Genomic DNA, 24,600 nt, shown 5'->3' on the forward strand with positions numbered 1-24,600 from the left:
AGGACATTATCTAAATCTTCATAATAATTCTAAGGGACAGGTGCTATTTCCTCATTTAGAACAGGAAGAATCTGACCCTGGGAGGTATTATGTAACCTTTTCAATACATACAGCTGGCAAATAGCAGTACCTTTTTCAGTTCATTTTTTAAAATCCTCATTTATTTTTCATTATACTAGAAAGCAAAAATAGCACAAGAAAGGAGAGAGAGGGAAGGTGAGAGAGAGGGGGGAAGGAAGGGAGGGAGAGAAGGAAGGAGGGAGGGAGGGAAGAAGGGAGGGAGGAACAGATTAGAGGAAATCAGTTTGTTGTTGTTTTTTAGATTCTTTATTGCTTAAAGTATTACATATAGTATTACACATGTCTCCTTTTCCCCCATTGACCTCTCCCTGGCCACCCCCACCCCCCAACACATGCCCTCACCTCCCCCTAGTGTCTGTGTCCATGGGTTATGCTTATATGCATACATACAAGTCCTTTGGTTGATCTCTTGCCCCACTCCCTCTCCTACCTTCCCTCTGAAGTTTGATGGCCTGTTCCATGCTTATCTGTCTCTGGATCTATTTCTGTTCATCAGTTTATGTTGTTCATTATATTCCACAAATGAACGAGATCATGTGATATTTGTCTTTCTCCAGCTGGCTTATTTTGCTTAGCATAGTGCTCTCCAGTTCCATCCATGCTGTTGCAAATGGTAAGAGTTCTTTCTTTTTTATATCAGTGTAGTATTCCATTGTGTAGATGTACCACAGTTTTTTAAGGGAAGTCAGTTTTGTTAACTTTTTTTAAAGTATGAATAATTAAAACTGAATATTTGGGTAACTCTGGTACTCACTTATAAAAGTAAATCCTAAATTTTCCTTTCAATTAAATTAGCAGGAAGACTAGTAGTCCTTCTTACCCCTTTCTCATTACTAATTTGTTGAAAAGTGTTTTGAGAAGTCCTGCATAAAGAAAAGCAAATTTAAATTTGGGAATGAAATTAGGCATTATAATGTATCAGAACCATAAACTTCTAAAGCCATTGAAAATTCCCAGAAGCCCCTGTGATTAATCTTCATGTTGATTCTCATCCTCTTCTAATTAACATAATTTTTTCTTAAGTACCAGCATTCATGATAAAAGTAAAAACATAGTTTATAGACAGATTTTCAGTTTTATTTAAATTTTTATTTAACGATGTTATTTTTCTTTTGTATATTGAATATTTTGACAATGATGGGATTTGTAATATTTTATGGAGTAGTTTAGAAACATAATCTGAATAAAATTACTTATAGAGAAAATGCATTCCTAATTCTTGATGGTGGAATGATTTATAACTTTTTTATTGCATCAAAGGGTGAGAGTGGTTCAAAACTGTCTATCTAGAAAGTAAAGTACCCCTTTTAATTTTTATAAATCCTTGTTTTACTTTAATCAAAAATAAAACTGAGGTTGAATATAAATTTTAAAGTTTTTTGTTTTTTTTTAATATCACACAGTTAATTATGAGAAAAAGAAGTATCAACACTTCTTAATTTTTTGTTTTAGGTCCCCTCTGGTTGGAAGCAAGAAAAATTCCACAAAATAGTTTATAAAAGGAAACAAGGGTATTGTTTTAATGACATATATTTTACTAAAGCATCGGAAAATTTTATGTCTGAGTCTTAGGCAGATTAAAAACTGGGACTACTCTAACCATCTTGATAGGCTATACCTCAATGCTCTACTCCTAATGTCATTCCATGACCAGTGAACACTTTCCACTTTGGAATGCTAGTCAAAAATAATACCAATAATCCTAAACTACTTTATATTAGGAGATAAAAATTTAGCAAAATACATGAAAGTATATTTTAATTAAGTGATCAACAACTAATTATTTAATTAGGGCAATTAATATTTATTCAAGGTTTACTTCCTTGCAAGAACCATTCAGTTTTGTGTGTGTATGTACTTTTTGTTTTTTTTTTTTTTTAATCCTCACCAGAGGATATTTTTTCATTTATTATTTTTAGAGAGAGTGGAAGGGAGAGAGAGAGACAGAGAGAGAAACATCAATGTGAGACACATTGATTGGTTGCCTCCCACATGTGACCTGACCAGGGCCAGGGATTGATCCTGCAACCTAGGTATGTACCCTTGACCAGAATTGAACCTGGACCCTTCAGTCCACAGGCTGATTCTCTATCCACTGAGCAAAACCATCTAGGGCTGTGTGTGTGTATTTTTTATGTAAACTGAGAAATAAATTGAAAGGTGAGAAAGCCATTTTACCTAACCCAGGCTGAGTAACAAAATCTGTAGTTTTTAAAGAACAGATAAATTTGGAGTCCAGTTCTTTTTATTGAAGAACATGCTTTTGTCTTTGCTTGTCTCTGCTTCTCCATTTGGTTGCTTTTATTCTTAGCTCTTTCTGCTGGTAAATTTTCTTTACATATCAGTTTTGCATAGCTTCCAGTTAAAATTTCTGTCAGCTATTGCATTACTCAGATATTAGTTTCATAATTGAAAGTAATTTGTAAGTCCAGCAGATTGATTGTCCACTCCATGTCCAATCAGCTAGAGCAAGCTCTAGGAGCAATTCAGCAACAAGAGCTGGAGGAGAATATAAGGCAAGTGCATGCCAATGGGGTGGTGACTCTTCATAAAGAAGGCACGGGGTACCAGGAGCTATATTCCTATTTTCCTCTAATACCAATAACACAAATGCCCACTCTTATTTTTAGATGTATATATAACTAAACTATTTTTTAATTTGAGTTAATAGTTTAACTAGAAAGACTATATAATAAGAAATAAGGGTTTTCAAAGCATACAAAAAGGGAAAAAAATTCTTTGATACTTTTGTCATTGTCTAACTGTCTTAAAATATGGCAAACCAATGAGTTCCATGAGATATTTTTTTACTGAAGGGAAATGATTCAAACCTCCATAATGATATCCTTATGTGCCTATGTAAGCCTGAAAAATCATTTCAACATCATGATTGATGAATTTGCTGCCGTCTCAGGTTTTAAAATTAATTGGAGGGAAAAGAAAATTGTAATGCAATGTGCTTTGTGGGCACAGCATGCCTTCTATGTCAATTACTAAATGAACACCAGAGGGAATGAAATATTTTGCAATAATATAAAAATAAATTTGAAATGAATGCAAAACTTTAGAATAAATATATATGGTATTTAATTCTATTGTGATATAACTATTAAAATTTAAAAGAGATGTATTTGTTGGTCTACAAAGATGATAGTGTTAAAAAATAAGGTTAATTAGGTCAGATTTTTAATCATTTTGTTTTATTCTTTAGCATAATGTTATATTTATAATATGGCAGTCTACATTTTATCAAATCATATTTTTAATATCCAACATTTTACAAAGCAGAAAGTCATTCTACATAATTTATCAAAGTGAATCGGTCCCTTTACCAAGTCAGAGCTTTAATCTTTAGGTGGAGAACCAAGGGTCCACTGCCTGGGCATAGACATCTCAAGCTGATGATTTGCCTATATGAATTTCTGAAACTTGTCTGCTGGTGTTCCCTGTCACAGGGATTCCCCTTTTGATTGGATAATCTTGTTTGTTTTAGATTACTGATGTCAATACAGGCATACCTTGGATATATTGCTTCCCAGACCACCACAAGAAAGAGATTATAACAATAAAGTCACACAATTTTTTTCCCAATGCATATGAAAGTTATATTTACACTAGAGGCCTGGTACATGAAATTCGTGCATGGGGGAGGAGGGTTCCCTCAGCCCAGCCTGCACTCTCTCGCAATCCGGGACCCCTTTTGGGATGTCTGACTGCCAGTTTAGGCCCGATCCTGCAGGCTCCTGCCTGCCTGCCTGATTGCCCCTAACCACTCTGCCTGCCTGCCTGATCTCCCCTAACCACTCTGCCTGCCTGATCCCCCTTAATCACTCACCTGCCTACCTGATTGCCCCTAAACACTTGCCTGCCTGCCTGATCGCCCCTAACTGCCACTGCCTCTGCCTCAGTCCCTGCCGCCACGGCTCTGTCAGGAATGATGTCCAGAAGGTTGTTCAGCTATCTGGTCTAATTAGCATATTACACTTTTATTATTATGATTATACTATAGTCATTAAGTGTTCAATAGCATTATGTCTAAAAAAAACAATGTGCATATCTTAATTGATTTTTAAAAAAAGCTTATTTCTAAAACATGCTAAACATTACCTGAACCCTCATTGAGTCATAAGCTGGTTTGCTGGTGCACTGTCTTACTTCAGTGTTGATGGCTGCTGACTGATCAGGATGGTGGTTGTTAATTTTGGGGTGACTGTGGCAATTTCTAAAATAAGCCAATGACATTTGCTGCATCAATTGACTCTTCCTTTCATGAACAATTTCTCTGTAGCATGTGATGCTCTTTTGTTAACATTTTACCCACAGTATAACTTTTTTCAGAACTGAACTCAGTGCTGTCAAAACCTGTCACTGCTTTATCAACCAAGTTTACTAGTATGTAATATTCTAAATACCTTGTTGTCATTTCAACTACTCTTGTTTATGGAATATGTCTAATGGGCTGTCTCCTTTGAAGCAACTCAGTAAAGTGCACAGCTCATGAAAATTTATTAAAGACATAAAATAAATTTTGATTCTCTTATATTCATGAAATATTTTTATATTCCTGCATTAAGTCAGAGGCATATGGATATGAAACTTTTATTTAAAGTTTTGAAAAATATTTTCAAATATTTTATAGTTAACAATTTTATAATTATTCACAACTCGCAAGTGGTCATGTAGTATCTAAGAATTAAAGTTACAATTATGTTTATTCTAGTCACAAAATGAAAATAAGGAGCAGAAATCAGGTAAAAGGTAAAACTGTATTTCCTATATGCAAATGATTAGGGACTTTCACTATTTTATAGTCACTCAGGAATAATTTCAATGTATCAGCCAAAGTAGTTCCCATATAGATCCAAATGTTCCATTTCTCCTAAATTTTATTTCCTTTAGTTGCTTTTAGAGCAGCAATGATATCAGGTACTTTTTAGTATCCTCTCTAATAAAATGGTAATATGCAAATTAACCATCACTCCGCTACATAAACCATGCTCACCAGCCAAGCCATGCCCACCAGCCAATCAGGGTGCGTATGCAAATTAACCCCAATCCAAGATGGCTACAGCCACAGAGAGCAAGGTTTCCCAGGTAACAGAGCAAGCCAAGCTTTCCATAGCCATTGCAGGCCTAAGCCTCCACTCAAGCTACAAAGTTTCAATTATAGAAGGTAAACAAATTCAAACAAATGGCGGCAGAATGGAGCTTGAGAGAGCAGACCAGGTATGCCGGCGGCAACAGGGGAAGCAAAACTTTCCGCACACCCTGGCCGGGCTCACCCGCTTAAGGCTACAAAGTTTCAATTGTAGAAGGAAAATAAATTCCAGATACTAGGGCCTCCCCTTGGGTTGCCAGGGGGCGTGGCCGGCCTGCAAACCACCACAGGCCCCTTGCTCAGGCCGCTCCACGCCCCAAGGGAATCCCACCCTGATCCGGGACACCCTTTAGGGCAAACCAGCTGGCCCCCACCCGTGCACCAGGCCTCTATCCTATCTAATAAAAGAGTAATATACAGATTGATCATCACTGCAACACACAATATAGCTGCCCCAATGTGGTCAAAGATCCTGCCCCCATGTGGACACAAGATGGCCACCATAAGATGGCCAGCAGGAGAGGGCAGTTGGGAGGCACCCGGCCTGCAAGGGAGGGCAGTTGAGAGGGACCAGGCTTACAAGGGAGGGCAGTTGGAGGTGATCAACCCTGCAGGAGAGGGCAGTTAGGGGTGACCAGGCTGGCAGAGGAGGGAAGTTGGGGGCAAACAGGCTGGCAGGGGAGCAGTTAAGCATCAACCAGGCTGGCAGCGGAGTGGTTAGGGGGTGATCAGGCTGGCAGGCAGAAGCGGTTAGGGGCAATCAGGAAGGCAGGCAGGCAAGCAGTTGGGAGCCAGCAGTCCTGGATTGTGAGAGGGATGTCCGACTGCCCGTTTAGGCCCGATCCCACCGGGATCGGGCCTAAACGGGCAGTCGGACATCCCTCCAGATGTCCCAGATTGGAGAGGGTACAAGCTGGGCTGAGGGACAACCCCCCGCCATGCACAAATTTCGTGCACTGGGCTTCTAATATTTGCTATAAAAAGTTTTTTAATTCTGATTAACTGACAAGGCTAATGATTATATTTGGCATCTAATCAATCCTAGAGACTCTTTATGGCTCTGTGGACTACACATCTTAACTGCTTCCATGCTGCTGAAGGTAGCAGTCATCCTGCATGTGTATCAGAACTGAAATGCCAGTTCTTAATTGCCAACTTCAGTAAGCTCTGAATACACCTATTCTCTTTGGCAAATCTTATCAGCAATAAAATAATCTTAAGATATTTAGTCACAAGCAAGTTTAGTGTTCTAACACGTTCAAAATTTTATTTTTTCTAATTTAACTGAAAAACAAAGTTCTTCAAGTTTCAACAAGCAAACATTCTCTACCAAAGGAGTACTTTTGAGAAAGTCTCCTAATATTTCAGGGTACCCCCTGTCCACTAGTCCTAAATCATGCAATTTCTGGATTAACCTAAAGAGAACAAAAGTCAATATTTATACAGATTTTCTGATTAATATGAGCAACCTGGAGTTGAAATAGGTGATGCAAGATTTTATATTAATGGATTTAACAATGTTTTATATGTAGATTCAGTCTTTTTCATATTGCATCATTTTTTTCTATCCTTTTCAGTTTGTTTTTCTTAACCTTCAACACAACAGCAACCTCTATAACCCATAGTAATTGGAGATTATTATGAAGATAGATGAGTGAGTGTCACCCTCTTCATCGATGCATTCCTCCCCTTTGTAGTTTTTCACACAAAGTCTCAGGAATCTCATGAAACCTCTTACTTATTATGAATTTATAGCATCTGTCCATTAATCAAATCTGATCATTCATTTAAGAAAAGAGTACTGAGTGTTACGTATGTGCCAGGCACTGTATTAAACACTGGGCATATAATGATGATCACAATATAACTGCATGCCCACATGGAATGGAGAACTCAATTAGCCCTCAGAGTTCTCAGATGGATCTGGCTGCTCCCAGTAGCTCTGACAAGGATATTGATTAAATCAGTACCCACACGTGGTAGGTAAGGTAAACCCTCTCCATATATACATTGTACACATCAAACATGGGAGGTCGGAATATTGTCAGTACTTCCATCTTATTTATTCAAATACTAGAGGCCCAGTGCATGGATTCATGCACTGGTGGAGGCCCTCGGCCTGCCCTGAGCCCTCTCGCAATCCAGGCATGCACGCTTTTATTATTATAGATTAAAACCCCTCGGGAGATGTCGGATTGCCGGTTTTGGCCTGGTTCCCACAGCCAGGCCAAGGGACCCCACTGGTGCACAAATCCATGCACTGAGCCAGTTTCAGCCCAATCCCTGTAGGCCAGGCTGAGGGACCCCACTGGTGCATGAATCTGTGCACCGAGCCTCTAGTATGCATATAAGATATTGGTTAATCTCTTCCTGCCCTCCCCCCTCTACCCTTTCATCTGAGATTTATCAGTCTGTTCCATGTTTCCATGCCTGTGCATTGAGCGTCTGCCCCCTGGTGGTTAGTGCATGTCATAGCTACCAGTTGAATGGTCGAACAGTTGCTTAGGCTTTCATATCTATATACTACAGGCCCGGTGCATGAAAATTCGTGCACTGGGGGGAGTCTCTCAGCCTGACCTGCACCCTCTCACAATCTGAGACCCCTTGGGTAGGGTTCCTAGGCCTGGCCTGAGATCAGGACCTATCAGGGTTTTCCTTCCCTGGCCCCACCACCGCCGCTGCCACTACTTCCCATCTGTGCAGCGCTGCCCTCCCCTCCCATGCCACTAGTGGCCTCCCTCTACAGGCGACAGGCTGGGGTGCAATGGCTTTGCTGGCCTGGGCCTCCCTCTTTCTTTGCGGTGGGGTGGGGCCAGCCCTGTGAGGGGCTGTCTGCCTACCTGATCACCCCTAACCGCTCGCCTATCTACCTGATCACCCCTAACTGCTGGTCTGCCTACCTGATCACCCCTAACCACTCTGCCTCCCTGCCTGATTGCCCCTAACTGCTTGCTTGGGGGCAGGGCCAGCACTGACTTCTGGTTGGTCAGCCTCCAGTCGTTACTGGTCATTACAACCCAGGGTTTTTATATATTAGGATAGATATCCTAGTAAACAAACTTAACAAACAAAGCAAACACCTGTAAAACCATTCACAGAAAAATAACAACAACAGTAAATAGTAAATGTAGGTTTATTTAGACCAGGTACTACCCTGGGTTCTGTTGGTTATGACGTTAACTATCCTAGGGAGAAAAAGGAAAAGAAACAGAACTTCAAGATCAGTTTTGATACTACTGTGCTTACCACATGAAATAAAATAAAGTGAGTAGAAACTGTAAAATGTAAACATATATCTCAGAGGTTCTGAGATATGAATATATAGAAATGTATATAAATCATGAGGTAAGTACTAATATGTAGTATAATTATTTGTTCATAAGTAAAATTTTCCAAAGAAAATTATATCTATCTGAAGGACACCTGGCACAATGTAATTGATACTTAACTAGTATTTAAGAGTTTAAAGTAACTTATTGTAATGAAATATGACCAATTATATTTGTTCCCTGGTGCTGACTTAACAAAGAACTACAAAACTTGTGGCTTAAAACATTGAGTTCTAGGGACTAGAAGTCCATAATCAAGTTGTCAACAAGGCCATGGTCTCTGAAAGCTCTTGGTGAAGATCTGCCCTCGCCTCTCCCTTGTTTCTGGCTGTTGCAGGCAATCCTTGGTGTTCCTTTGTTTGTAGACTCATCATTCCAATGTCTGTCTCCATCTTGATGTGGTATTCCCCTTTGTTCCCCCTGTGTCTCTGTGGCATCTCCTATTCTTACAAGGACACCAGTCATATTGGATTTAAGGCTCACTCTAACCTGGAATGACTGTATCATAACTTTATTTCACCTTCAAAATCATAATGCAAAATAAGTTTAAATTCACAAGTACCAGGCGCTTAAGGATGGGACATGTCTTTTTGAGGGTATGGAGAAAGGGACACAATTCACCTTACAGTCATTCTTTTGGAAACTAATTTGGTTATTAAAAAAATACTTAGAGTATCTTTTAATAGCTGCTCACTTTACCACATGCTATTTTTGAAAATAACTTAAAAATTTTCAGGCTATAAACTGATAGGCAGCATGGGTGGTAGCTCCCCTATCAGTTAACAAATGCTGAGAACTACTAGGCAGTGCACTTACTGATCATCATTTTATTGCATATGAAAAGTATTCAAAAGTTAAGTGTCTGTTAAGGGTTAGACAGTAGGTAAATTGGAACAGTTTATTCTGCTGCCAAATGCTTTGTGGTTATTGTATAGCACCTTTCCAAAATAAAACCTATTAAGCATATGAAAAAAGAGAGAGATTGAGTTCTAAGTAAACTTGGTCAGTAAGATACTGCTACTCATTTCATTGTACACTTGATTTTGTGTGTTTGTATGTGAAAACCATGATTATCATTGCATAGACACATGCTTTAAACTGATGTGCAAGGGGTTTAATTTTCTTAAGGTTCTCAATAGTTTTTAAAAATAAGCAAAAAAGTATATAATAGAAAACCAATCATATAATTACTTTTCTTTAGTTACTCCCTAGGATTAGTATTCTCTGTAAATGCTTACTAAGAGCTTCATATAATTAGAAAACTTAAGATCACAGACACCAATAGTGTTTCTATTTGCCTACCTATATGATAGTTAATACATCTCTTTTGGGGAGATAAATGTCAAATAATCTACACTAATAAAAGAGAAAGATGCAAATTGACCATACCTTTGTGACGTCCACCAGCCAATCAGGAGTGTGTATGCAAATTAGCCCAACAAAGATGGCAGGTTAATTTGCATACACAGGCACCAAGAAGCTGGGGGTGGGACACAGGCATTCTGCACCACCACAGCCACTCAGGGCCTCTGGGCGGATTGAAGGCAGAAAGGTGGCTCCGGGCCAGAGCAAAGGTGGTGTCAGCAGCCAGGGGAAGGAAGGCCCATTCTTGTACGAATCTTCATGCATTGGGCCTCTAGTTTTTATAATAAAGTCAAAACAATATATTCAGTTTGATATTTGGTATCCTTGTAAATGGTGTAAACTGTTATTTTGAATCATATTAATTATGTTGATTACGTATTAAATATTTAATGGAAGACTTAGAAATGGAAGAATAAATAATCCTGATTTTCATTATTATTTAATGAAATATATAAGAAAGCATATCAAGACAAAGATGGTGACTATATTTTAAAATAAATAATTTTGATGGGATTGAGCAAATCCTTAAGAAAAGAAAACAGCACAAAATTTAAGTATTAAATTTACAACTCTGTACATGCCATTTTCTTTTAAACCTATGGCCATTAGAAAAAGTAAGGAAAAATTTCAGTCACTTATTGAAGATTTCTCACAGTGTTTCATTTAATTGGAAGAGGGCAAAAAAGTTGGACATATTTCTGTTCAAGGCAGAAATATAAATGTGTCAATGATTTAACCCAAACTCTTTGCAGACAAGAAGAAAGGCTCATTTCAAAGGCTCTCACTTGTTGGCTTGAACTTATTGGTCTATATCAGTTCCTTTCTCCCAGGATATAACTTGTCTGTTCCAACTCAGATTAGCTACCCCAAGCTATAAGAACAACTAGGAAATGTTTCCTTTTTTTTAAATTTAGGAGCATCATTTTTATTCCTCAGCTTTTGAAACGCATCTGAAAATAATATAGTTTCTTTGGCAGATAAAAAAAATTAGGGCCAAATTTGTGAATGGCTAGTCAGATGTTTTTGCTGTTGCCAGTAAAGAGTGGTTAATAGGAATATTTAAACATTAGTTATGAACTCAAACTAATTTAATCAATCATTTTCAAATAGGCTCCACATTAACTATCTTTCCCTGATATGCCCATGGTATACTGAGAAAGAAAATAGTTTGATAACCACATTGGGTGATGCAAGCTTCCATTAATTTGCTAATACTATTTTTATATTTTAGATATACCTGAATATCCTATAATCATAGACCTTTTATAAATCACAAAAATAATAATAAATATATATGGGCTGCTTATATTGTAAGAGAAGAAAATATAGCTGTTTACTGTCATGAATGCCAATGATCTTCGAATCTTAATGTACCTCCCCTTTATATGCCAATGAAAAGAACACGTCCTACAAAAAAAAAAGTCTAAATATGTCTAAAAAAAATCCCCATGACAGAGTTTTATAATATAGCTTTAAAAATACATGAATATATACCCTTAAATGAGAACAAACCCATTACACCAAATTGTATATCATTTAAAATGATAAAAAGCCCTTTTAATGGTGCTTGCAATTAGGGGTATAATTTGAATACCTAGGCAATCAATATCTGATTTAGTATGTTATTACAGCCCAGTAATTGAAGTATCAGACAAGCAGTGAACCACAGGGTTTTTCTGTGCAAACAGCAAGGCATTCTCACCATAAAGCTCCTCTCAGTGCTAGTGGACCTCAGGTTGTAATTACATAAAACTTCTAAATGTGCCATTTTTTTTTTCAAAAGAGCCTGTTGGGGACCCATTCAAGGAAAGAAAAAAATTCTAAAAATACCAGATTTGACACTTCATACTGAGGCGAGAAAGAAGGAACTGTTTAAAAGTAAATTGATGAGGAAGATTCTGAAGGTGCTCGTTCACAGCACTTTAACAATGCGGTCCTCCTGGTCACTCAGAGCCTTTCATGCACAGCTTGGGGCATCTCAGAAGCCTCCGGCTTCATTCTTCACTAGATCATCCGGGATTGTGCTTTTGCTTTTCTTACTTCCAAAAGCTTAAATCTCTCGTACTGGTTAACTTTCATATCTTATCTTGAAAATACTTTCTGATAAGGATTTTGCAACCAGAGCCAGTGTACCATTGCAGTCTCTGGGGCCATGGTTCTCATTACCCCCTCACCTAGTGCTTTGTGGATCAAAGACACATGTGCCCACAAGGCCAGGCCAGTGGGGTTGAAGCAAAGCAGTGCAGAACACACAGAATATAGATGGCGATTGACACCTAGCTTCACAGTTTGGATAGAGTGGGGTATGACTTGGAATGTGACAAAAAGAATGTACTCCTTGTAAGTGGGGACACTGTTATTCCATTTCAGTATTTAAATGACTTTTTGTGTGTGAGAGAGAATTCGGGCCCATTTTTCCTGATCTTAAAATTTTTCAATAAGAATTTGGAATTTCATGCATATTCTAACTTGCAAATGTTGACAACTTTATTAAGAAAATTGGCTGTCAGGTGAAATCCTTTTGTTGGAGGGTAATTCCTTCATATATATATATATATATATATATATATATATATATATATATATATATATATGTACATACACACACACACACACACACACAACTTTGTGAAGTAGTCATTTAAAATTTAGGCATTGCTTTTATTATTTTACTGCATGTCTTACTGTATATCATTGGGAACTTATTATGTTACTATGATTACCAAATATATTTTTATACACATGGAGTAGTGCCGCAAAATTAAAATAATTGGTTTTCTAATTCTAACTTCATAGTGAAATAAAACAACCCATCTTTCTTTTTTTTTCTTCATGAGCTATATACTCTCATGTTTCACAATGCACACTGTTAAAGTTACTTTTTAATGGAACCTATCCAATAACTTTAAGAAAATTTCTGATTTTGATGATGTCATTAATTGTAACTCTATACATATTAGAATGAGGTCATGATTTTTCTTGTATTGCTTAGTTGAGGATATAAAAAAATGATCTAATATGTTATATACCACATTGTGAATGTGATCAATACTAAGAATAGTTATTGCATTTCAAGCGATAACCATCAAAAGTCTACATTTTAATATTTCATTGTAATAAATTATTTAAGGTTTTCGTATGATACTTTTAAATATTAGATCCATTTCTCTGCAACATGATATTTTTCTAAAATAAATCAAAATACAAACCCTAAATATAGCCAAAACTGACATGAAGATATGTGTGTGTGTGTGTCTGTGTGTGTATGCAAATTATATAAAAATACACACTGAAAATCTCAACTTTTTCTAGGTTTGAAAATGTTTATAGTAGGAAGGAAAAGCATGGTAAAACCAAAGTCACCTGATATTTTTTAGATTATTTTAATGACATGAATTCAAATTATTATGAATTTGAAATTCTGGGCTGTGATACCAGCTCATCTGAAGTTGGTATTTGTGATGCAAACAAAAATCTTTAATAAGCGATTTCCCATCTTAACCATTTGAATTCTATATTCTCCTATTATTTTGCTTCATAGGTTCATTTCTTTTTTTACAAAAATAATTTATTGATTTTAAAGAGAAAGGAAGGAAGAGAAAGAGAGACACATACAGAGAGAGAGACAGAGTCAGAGAGAGATCTGTTTGTTGTTCCACTTATTTATGCACTCATTGGTTTATTCTTGTATGTGCCCTGACCAGGGACTGAACCCACAACCTTGCCATATTGGGGATGATGCTCTAACCAGCTGAGATACTGAGCCAGGGAAGTTTCATTTCTTTTTTTATAATTCTAATACCTTGATATTTACAATTTAAAAAGCATTTTAACATATACTACATCTTTGAGAGATAGAGAAAGCTATGATTAAGTGTTGGGATATCCCTACCACTATACTTTGCAGAAAAACAGAAACATAAATGCTTCAAGTCAGCTGACCCTTCATGGTACACATGCTAGGAGAATTTTAGGGGCCTACTGTAGATATGTTAATTTGAAATTCTTTTTTAGATAATATCAATTGTTCACTCCCTAGCTTCTCCAAGTTGATCACAACTTCATTTACTGTAGCCACACTGAGAAACAGATAAATTAGCATGGATTAGTCAGATTTGATTGTGATTAACTACAAATCTTTCATTTTATTCTAACACAGTCATTCTCTATGAGTTATGTTAAATAGTCTGAAGCAAGTAAAATAAGTGAATCATTTCCACTTTAACATTTAGCAAAATAAAAGGAGTGTACTGCTGAATTCAGAAGAGACGCTATTTAAATTTAATGGCAAAGTAAAAAAAAAAAAAAGTAATTTAAAAACCAAAGGACATCAAGAGAGAGGCTATGATACTAAAATCCAAAAATATCATAACATGATTTAATCTAATTTATAAAGTAAACAACACATTTTTATAATTTCTATTGAAGCTAACTTTACAAATTTAAAATATGCATATCATTTTTATAAGTTGCAATAGATCTAACAAAGAAAATACTAAATTATCTAGTCACTATACAATTTTGATGGACTTAAGTCTAAGAATATAAAGGAAGTCTGGAAATAGTAGAGAAAAAATTACAAATACAGTATTTTTGTTGTGCAAATATAGTTGATAGAAGTAGTAAATAAAAGAAATTCAAGGAAAAGTACTGAAATGAATAGATAAGCAATTTTGATGAGTGGCTTAATCTTTGCAGTATACATTTTTCATAATTTGTTTGTTCTAATGCTTTAAGCTAGTATGCATATCTTTCATGTTTGAGACTATCCCAGGCATATGATTTATTTCCTTCATCAAACCTTGCCTTTTCTGACTACTATGATTTTTTCCAAGTTTGTTCTGGTCCCCATTTTTATTTAACCAGAAACTTTCCCCCCTAATTTCTTTTTTGGGTCTTCACTATAATCTGAGATAAATTAATTTTATTTTACAAACTGACCCTGTTTGGTTTTGTCAGGTTAAGTCAACTGGCCCTTTCTAATGAATATATGTACATGAGGACAGATTTTTAAAAATCACAAATTCATTACAGTTTCCTCTCTCATAAGAACTCTAAATAAAAATAGCTCCAGGCTTACGTGTTGATCTGCTACTTCTGGAAGGTAGCATTATAAATTGGACTGAGAATATATTTCCCTCTGTTTCTGGAAGCAATCCATAGAGAAAACCCTTTTAGAGATTCTTAATTTTAAACCTGATAACCTATAAAAAAAGCTTTGGTCAAATTAAAAATTTGATTATTAAAGTATCATCAAATTATTATAATTTAATAATGGGTAGATCCTGGACAAGAATGCCATCAAATTGCATCAAGATAATCTTACAGAAAACAATATTGTCAATGATATGTTCATTAAGGTGGATGCACAGTGTGAGGCAGAACAATGAACTAGAACAGAATCAGCAGTTTCCATATTGTGAAAATACATGAAATTGTATAAATTGCAAGATGACAGAAAGGTTTAAACTAATTTAAAATTTCCTAGTTTTTAGTAACTTTAGTCCCAAAAGAAAACCATTAACACTTAGTGAATATCCAAGTATGCTTCTAAAACATATTATCGCTCCATTTCCCATTTTCTCCATTATTATTTTTCAGCTTTATAAAGGACAAAAATTGTAATATTCTTAAAGTGTACACGTGATGATTAGATGTATGCATGCATTGTGAAATAATCCCCGCAATCAATTTAATGAACACATCTATCTCCTCACAGTTACCCTTTTTTTTTTTTTATTAACTGGCTACAAACTTGGGAGTTCCAACTACTCACTCAAGTTTGATAATTAATCAAAATGACTCACAGAACTTAGGAAAGACTATAGGTATGATTATAGTTTTATTTTATTTTTTGTATAAAGCACAAAAATCAGGAAAAGCCATTTTTAGAGACCAAAGCACAAGGTCTGAGAAGGCCCCAAATTTGGACCTTCTGTGTACTTTCCCATGGAATCAAGAGGAATCCTCAAGATGAGGAACCAGGATGCCCTCCTGGTGTATCAATTTCTATGACTAACCGGAAGCATACTTGAGCTTTGGGTGTCCATAGTTTTTATTGGTTTTTTTTACATAGGCATGATTGATCAAATCATTGGGCATGTGATTGAACTGAAACTTCATCCCTTTGCAACAGAAACCCCAACCATCACTTGGCCAGCCTTTCTATTATGGCCAGCCCCCATTCTAAATCAATCTAGGCCCCCACCTCATTAGCATAAATTCAAATGTGGTCTAAGAGGCTCACCATAAATAACAAACACATCCCCTCAAAATGGGGAAATTCCTAGGATTAGGAGGCTCCATCCTAGGAACTGGGGACTAATACCACCTAATTCTATTTGCACAAGAATTATACTAAGATGTTGCTTTACTGTATTAAATAAATGTTATACTGAGAACAAGTCAATGGATCTTAACTATAATCTCAATTTCAATCAGACTAAATGAGAGTTCAATGGGTGTTTTAGAATAGCCTATTATAGCTATCACATTAATGGGTAGGCAACACACTAATTCATAAGAATGTCAATAACTTCTAACATTGGAAATGTTCATATGTGTGTAGTCTAATTGAGCATGGTCAAAAGATTAAATCAATATGATTCACTAAGACCCATTTTTGTAACCCGTTGACCACAGGGGAACCACAAATACCAATGTCATTATTCTTAGAACCATTTTAGGAAGAAGAGAAACTCAGTTATATTTTTGCACTGTCTAGTCCTAAAATTGAACCATCCAAATGTCATATATAATTTGTATATGAATTAAAGTTTTTAATGAAACACTGCAAATTTTAGAAGTAGTTGAAAAATATAGGTATTATTTTATAGTATGAATATGGAAAATTGAGTATTTTAATATCAAATAAATAATGAACACAAGATACAGTTTAATATTTGTGTATATATTTATGTAATGTATACAAATATAGTATGATATGCAATATGATTAAAAATAATGTCTGATTTTATATATGCATATATGCATAAATTATCATATATGTATAATATGTATATTTTAATATATACATTAAGCCTTTTAGTTAAAAAATAAAATTTCAATGTTACTGCTTAACTTGTAATAATTTACAAAATCAGAAATATATTAACACAAAAAGACCTCATTCATTCAAATTCTATCTCTTCCCCGTAGATAATCAACATTCACAGATATGTGTACACTTAAACATTTATTATATCTATTTTCACATGTGTGTATTTTAAGGAAATCCTTACTTATTGTTTACTTTTTTAAAACAATATATAATTATATCATTCTGTAAATTGTATTTTTGTCACCTAATATAATTCATTATAATGCATGTGTTATTGGGCTTCTAGCATCTATTCCTCCTATTCTTTTAATATTTCTGAGCTATCACCTCAGAAATAGGATTGGATGGACCAGAATTTGCCCTAGCGCCAAAGGTGGTCATGTGACTTGAGCCTAGTTAAATAGGTATTTTAATCTTCCTAGGCACAGTATCTGGTTTAGGGATAAGCAAATGATCTGGTTTCGTATAGTACAACACAATTCAGAGTGTGTTCTGTTCTTTTATTGTTACTGAAAAGATTAATATTTCTACTGGATTAAAAACTGAGCCTGAAATAAATGGCAAGTATGTTGTCACTAGTAAGAGTCAACCTAGAACCAACACAAATAATAAAGTATTCATAAGAAAGAGAGAAAGTGATAGTATGACTTGAGTATATTGCTGAATCTCTTTCTGACTAATGCCAAGACTATCTCTGAATAGCCACTCCATGTGAATATATACATTTTATCTTAATTTTGTTTGAGTTAGGTTCTGTCATTGGCAACCAAAATTAATGAATATGGAGAGCTAAGTCTCACTCTTCCATTCTTCTCTGTATATATTTCCTATCATACTAATGCTAAAATGAATAAATGCATCCATATAGCCATGCAAATGTGCAACTATATTTTTTATGGAAAAATAGCTAGAAGTTGCTGATTTGAGTCTAATTTATATAGTTTCAATTTTGATAAGTGTAATCAAATTGTTTTATTCTTTTTAAATTTAATCTTACATTAAATATGATATAGATTATTGATCAAGTACTTCTTTGCCAACAGTAAATAATACCAATATTTTTTATAATCAGATGAATAATGACATATTAGTAAAGGTTATCATGGTCTAGAATGTATATATGTATATTGGCCATTTCTGTTTTTGATGTGCAATTTCTCTGGCAATAATCTTAGCATGTTTAGAAAAATTATTTATATTATTATTTTTCAAAAAATTTAAAATACTATTTACATATATTATGCATAATAATCATTTATTATCATATTGCTAAAAATGTCCCCCTATATCACAACTTTTTATTTACTCATGATACTTTCTGTTATATAAATAATTGTGTTTTTTTAATATCAAACTATATGGCTTTGATTGTCTAATTTAGAAAACTAGGAAAGCCATTTTTTATTAAACACACACACAGAGGGAGAGGAGGAGATAGAAACATCAATGTTGAGAGAGAATCATTGATTGGCTGCATCCTGCATGCCCCTTACTAGGGATCAAACCCCCATTCCGGGCATGTGCTCTGACCAGGAATTGAACTGTGACCTCCTGGGTCATACATAGATTCTCAACCACTGAGACACACTGGCCGGGCAGGAAAGCCATTTTAAAAATAATACCAACAAGATCATCATATCAGGTTGATAATTTAATGGCGTAAAAATTAAAGAGATTCTGAACAGAATAAATAATTAAAATAAAACAAAGACAAGCAGAAAAAAGGAAATTTTTTTAAAGTATATTTATTGTTGAAAATAATACAAATGTACCCTTTTTGCCCATTTACCCCTTCTAGCCCACTCCCTCACCCCACCCCAGGCCTTCACCACATTATTGTCTGTGTCCATGGGTTATGCATATATGCATATAAGTTCTTTGGTTAATCTCTTCCCCCTACCCACCCTCCCCCGCTTTCCCTCTGAGATTCATCAGTCTGTCACATGTTTCTGTGTCTCTAGATCTATTTTGTTAATCAGTTTATTTTGTTCTTTAGATTCTACATATTTGTAAGATCATGTGATATTTGGCTTTCTCTGACTGGCTTATTTCATTTAGCATAATATTCTCCACATCCCTCCATGCTGGCTCAAAGGGTAAGAGATCCTGTTTTTTTATAGCTGCATAGTAATCCATGGCTTAAATGTACCACTACTTTTTTATCCACTTATGTACTGATGGGCACTTGGGCTGTTTGCAGATCTTAGGTATTATATATATATATATATTTTTTTTTTTGTAATATGTGGTAAAGTAGATTCATGCCCTTCATACACAAAATTCTTACAGAACATTGAGAAATAATCATGAAAGATGAACAATTTTAAATATATATATGAAGAACTTCCATTGTTGAAGAGGTTATTAAGAAACAGATAATCTAACAGACTATACCTATTGTATAAAATTTCTAGAAGGCACTTGGTAAACATACATAGCTATAAAATATGCCTAACCATTGACCCAGCAATTCTACTTCTGGGAATTCATCTCAAAGAAAGAACTTAATAACTCCCTGACATGCTTATATAACATATTAATTGCACCAATGTTTATGAAGCAGAAAATTTTAATACAACCAAATGGATTAAATACATTTGTATTCATAAAATGAAAAACTGCTAGAAATCAATTTGATTTGACATGTAAAAATAAATAAGCCCTGGCTGGTTTGGCTCAGTGGATAGAGCATCAGCCTGCAGACTGAAGGGTCCCAGGTATGATTCCAGTCAAGGGCACATGCCCGGGTTGTGGGCTCAATCCCCAGTAGGGGGCCTGCAGGAGGCAGCCAATCAATGATTCTCTCTCATCATTGATGTTTCTATCTCTCCCTCTCCCTTCCTCTCAGAAGTCAATAAAAACATATTTAAAATAAATAAATAAATAAATAAATAGATAAATAGATAAATAGATAGATAGATAAGAAATTCCACATGAAAGAAGCATTATACATATTAATCCTATTTTAAATTTATAGATTTAAAATATCTATCAAGATTTAAGTTAATTGGAAAAATGAATGCTAACAGGGATTTTCTTTAGATGGAGACATGAAGAGAAACTTTATATATATTCTGCAGATTTTAATAAAACAGTTAAGGTTTACTTTCAAGTAAAAGAATTATAAAACCATTTCCACTGTGATGAGATAGGCTATGACTAATGCTGGGTAAAGCAAGGAGAAGAGAAAGTTATGAAGCAATAATCATAGATTAGAGTTTTAAAATAGTCTAAATATTTAAACTGAATAATTTATCTTTTGCCCTAGCTGGTTTGGCTCAGTGGATGAGCATAGGACTGCAGACTGAAGGGTCCTGGGTTTGATTTCAGTCGAGGGCACATACCTAGGTTGCAGGCTCCCAACCCTGGTGGAGGCATGCAGGAGGCAACCAATCTCTGTGTCTCTTTCACATCAGTGTTTCTCTATGTCTCTCCTCCCTTCCACTTTCTCTAAAAATCAATGGAAAGCCCTGACCCGTTTGGCTCAGTGGACAGAGCATCGGCCTGTGGGCTGAAGGGTCCCAGGTTCGATTCCGGTCAGGGGCAGGTACCTTGGTTGCGGGCACATCCCCAGTGGGGGGTGTGGAGGAGGCAGCTGATTGATGTTTCTCTCTCATTGTTTCTAGCTCTCTATTCCTCTCCCTTCCTCTCTGTAAAAAATCAATAAATATATATATATATATTTTTAAATCAATGGAAAAACTATCCTAGAGTGAGGATTAAAAAAAAATAATAAAGAATTTATCTTTTGTGATTGCCACCAGCATCTACTATCCCCTCACCCCTTCTCCCTAGTGCAATATGCTGTTTCTCAACATTTCCTTCTTATCAGTTGCTGTTTGCCACTTGATCCTAAATTACATTTTAAAGTCATTTCTAAAAGCAAACTTTTCTAATTTCTTTTCTTTTGAAGTCATTGCATGATTTTGCCATTTTTTTTATTTCTGATTCTCTCCTCACATTTTCATTCAACACCAGGCTTATCCAACCAAGAAATCTAGAAAACTGTCTAAATGGCTGCTCATTTTGTTAGAACTCAGGAGTACGCTTTTGCAGGTGTTTTTTCCCATGAGTCTATAGGCATCAACATAACTGGTCAATTCTGACAACTTGATTTTTAACTTAAAATTCAGGACTGAATTATTGAAAGGTCAACAGTCTGAAATAATTATATTTGTCCTATCTACTTGTTTTTAGAGCACAAAAGCTTCCCTGCCCTTTGACCTTACTTGCATTCAGTAAAGGTCAGAATATAGTAATTTAAACAGAGGTGTATGAAATTAAAATATTAAAAAGAAACAAAGCATACATGAATTTTAATTTCTTGTCACACAGTACAGTAATAAGATTATATCAGCCTAAACATTTGTGGAGCTGAGCTTTAAAACTTAAAAATATCAAGTGATTTGAATGTAAACTATAATTAAAGAATGCAATATTTTAAAAAGAATGAATTAAATGAAAAAAAAATCAAGCGATGGTAGTGTCCAATCTGTCTATCCCAGGATGCACAAATATGTCATAGAATGACATCAATTTATTGATATAGGTTTCTTCCCATTCCAGTAGGTATCCAATGATACAATTCTGAGTGCAAGATTGACAAGCTGAGCAATGGTCCCTGTTATCACTATTCTTACAATTATAGAGAAAGTCATGTACTGGGACTCATCATGTTTACATTCATTTTATAGAATAACACAACATGGGCTCTGTCTAATGGTAAATTAACCTTCTCCAAACCATTGAACTGCTCTGGGAATCTTACCAAAATCGAAGTTCTCGATCTCAGGTCACTCTCCAATTCCATCCACTTTCACTATCCCTTATAATCAAAAGCCCTATATCTGCTCTTTTTAATACATGTATAATGACCATATGGCCAGAAGAGTTAATATTGTCACAGTGGAACCCCAAAGGTGCACATTACAAACATATTTAGTAAGAACTTAAAAACATCTTGCATTCACTTCTTTGAAAGAAAGAATAAATGTGTTTGTTTTTCATGATCTATTTTTCTTCTTCAATAATAGCTTAGACAGTTTCTTCATAGTGTATTAATAAATAAGCAAATAAATAAACTAAAGAACAGTAAAACAAAGCCCACATATTGGTTATTCAAAATATGATGCAATAATTAGCAATGCAAACTGATGAGATATGGAATTACCAGAAGAATTTAGGATAATATAAAAATAGCATAGGCTGAAAAAGATTGTATATTTTATGTAAAGCTTGCCCCAACTGTTCATTCTGGGTATGATTTATTTTTATAAATCCAAAATCATCCCACCTATATAAACAATATACAGCCACTAACCGTGACTTTAATTTATTAACACAATTTTAATGCAGGGGTTGATAAAATAGCTAGATATTGTGCTTCTAATTTACATCATATATTTTATTGCAAAATACATAGGTAAGAATGAAGCAACTCAACAGAAATATGATTAAAAACAATTTATGGAATATAGTGAAACAAATCTTTCTTTCTTGTGTTAAAAAGAGGCTAAAAAAAATCCTGAACACTTTGCTTTTGTTTTCTCCCATCTTGATAAAAGGAAGTAAAAGTTTCTGCCATAATTATCATAGTTAATAAATTTAGAATAAATCAAAGAAACAATTGTAGCTTCACTTCGCTTTTCCAAAATATGTCTTGCTAAAGAGATATATTATACATAGTAAAAATAGATGTTCTTTGAATATATACTATAATAAAATTCTTTTGGAAAATCTGATTTAAACAAAGTTAAATCCATTGATTTACTGTAGGAATTCTTCAATGTTTAAAAATTTTAATTGGTATCAAATTATCCAAGGCAATGCTTTATGTTTCTGTGATTTACTTGAAATCCTTCCACCCCACATTGAAAGATGTGCTCTTATATTTCATGAAATACAAGAAAGCTAGCCCCAAAACTTTTAATATACACATTATCACTTCTTAAAAGACTTATTACATTCTAAGTAATTTAAAGATTATCTTCTACTTGTATCCTTATTTTTCCAGAAACATACATTAACAAAAACTAATTAAACTCAGTGTTATGTAATTGTTATTTATCTAACTCTACAATATAAAACAATACTTTCAATGTGTGAAATAATAGCTACAAAACTCATTTTTTTGTGTTTTGCTCTATTGATTACTAACCTGCATTCTATTAATAAAATACTTCCATTTCATAGATTAGGAAATAGAATGTTAAACTCTGTTAAAGATCTATAATCTGATTTCAAAGATGAGTTAACCCTGAATCAGTTTGTTAAAATATATGTACTAGTATAAAGTCAAGGCCAAGTCTTGCTTGCCTTAAAACTTTTGGAATTTTAAACATGCTGCAAACAAATTTAAATCAATTCTTTAAAATTTGTCAAGCTTGAGTCTTTATTAGAATTACTAATTATCTGTATCATTTGATTGAGGGGACATATGATTCTGAGCTCAGCAAGGGGTATGTAAAACCATTAAGTGTCTCTCCCTCTAGATATAGTAAGTGATGTGTAGACCTCAACTCAGCAGGAACCTTCTTTATAACCATGCTTGAGGGGAAGTGGAACATGCTTGAGTGGAATACTATTGAATGAGCCTAATATGACCCTCCTTTATCTCTTCCTCCATGTAATTATTCTCTGTAGGCCTTGATTTTTAAAAAGCTAGCATGAACTTCCATTCCATCAATTCAAGACATAACATGGCACATTACTATTTTTTAAATTAATGTAATAAAGGTAAACATTTAACCATGAAGAATATCAATGATACAACTTGGTTACCTTTTGAATTGCATAAAGAACTTTGGTGTTGCGAAATGTCATTTCATAGCACAAACTGTAATTTTAGCAGGATATGGATTTGAGCTATCCTAGAGAGAAATATGATATTTGTTCAGTGCCTTCTTCCATTACACACCCTATGTCTATTGTCTCAGAGAAAGAGAAGTTAAATTGGCTCTCACCCTTAGGAGTCCTTCTTCACATGATATCATGAGACGCACTATTCAGTACAAGTTTTCTAACCCTGAACAATTAATGTTTCTTTACACTAAAATAAAACCTCTTCTCACTCTATAGGGCTATTGCTTTTCACAAGAGAAGTTTAGCTAGGAAAAAAAAAGTTCAAAATTTGAAATAACTCCAGTAAAATAATTTTTGGTAGGCAGGCAATGATAAATAGTCAACACTTGGTGGCATTTGCTTTGTTTTGTGTGTGTGTGTGTGTGTGTGTTTATTTATTGTCCAAAGTTTTACATATGTCTCCCCCCCCCCGTGCTTTACTCCCACCCCCAAGCCATTCCTACCCTGGGCAAGCCCCCACCACCCCAGTGTCTGTGTTCATTGGTTACACTAATATGCATGCATACAAGTCCTTTGGTTACTAATTATTATTATTCAAGTACAGTTGACATACAGTATTATAATATTTTCAGGTGTAAATGTAGTGATTTGCATTTGCTCTTTTACACAAAGTAGATATGGAATGCCTGTTGTGATTTTTGAGATGAATGAATTAAATAAGAGTACACCAGATAATTAACTGGGAGGAAACCATTTCAAACCTAGAGTGTGGAGCAAGAAGTCTAATGTGACTGAAGCAGAAGAATAGGGAACTGCATAAGGGAAGTGTTAGATAGGTCAGATTATGCAGCACCATTAAAGCCACA

Source organism: Eptesicus fuscus, chromosome 10, assembly GCF_027574615.1.
Source record: "Eptesicus fuscus isolate TK198812 chromosome 10, DD_ASM_mEF_20220401, whole genome shotgun sequence".
Classification (NCBI taxonomy): domain Eukaryota; kingdom Metazoa; phylum Chordata; class Mammalia; order Chiroptera; family Vespertilionidae; genus Eptesicus; species Eptesicus fuscus.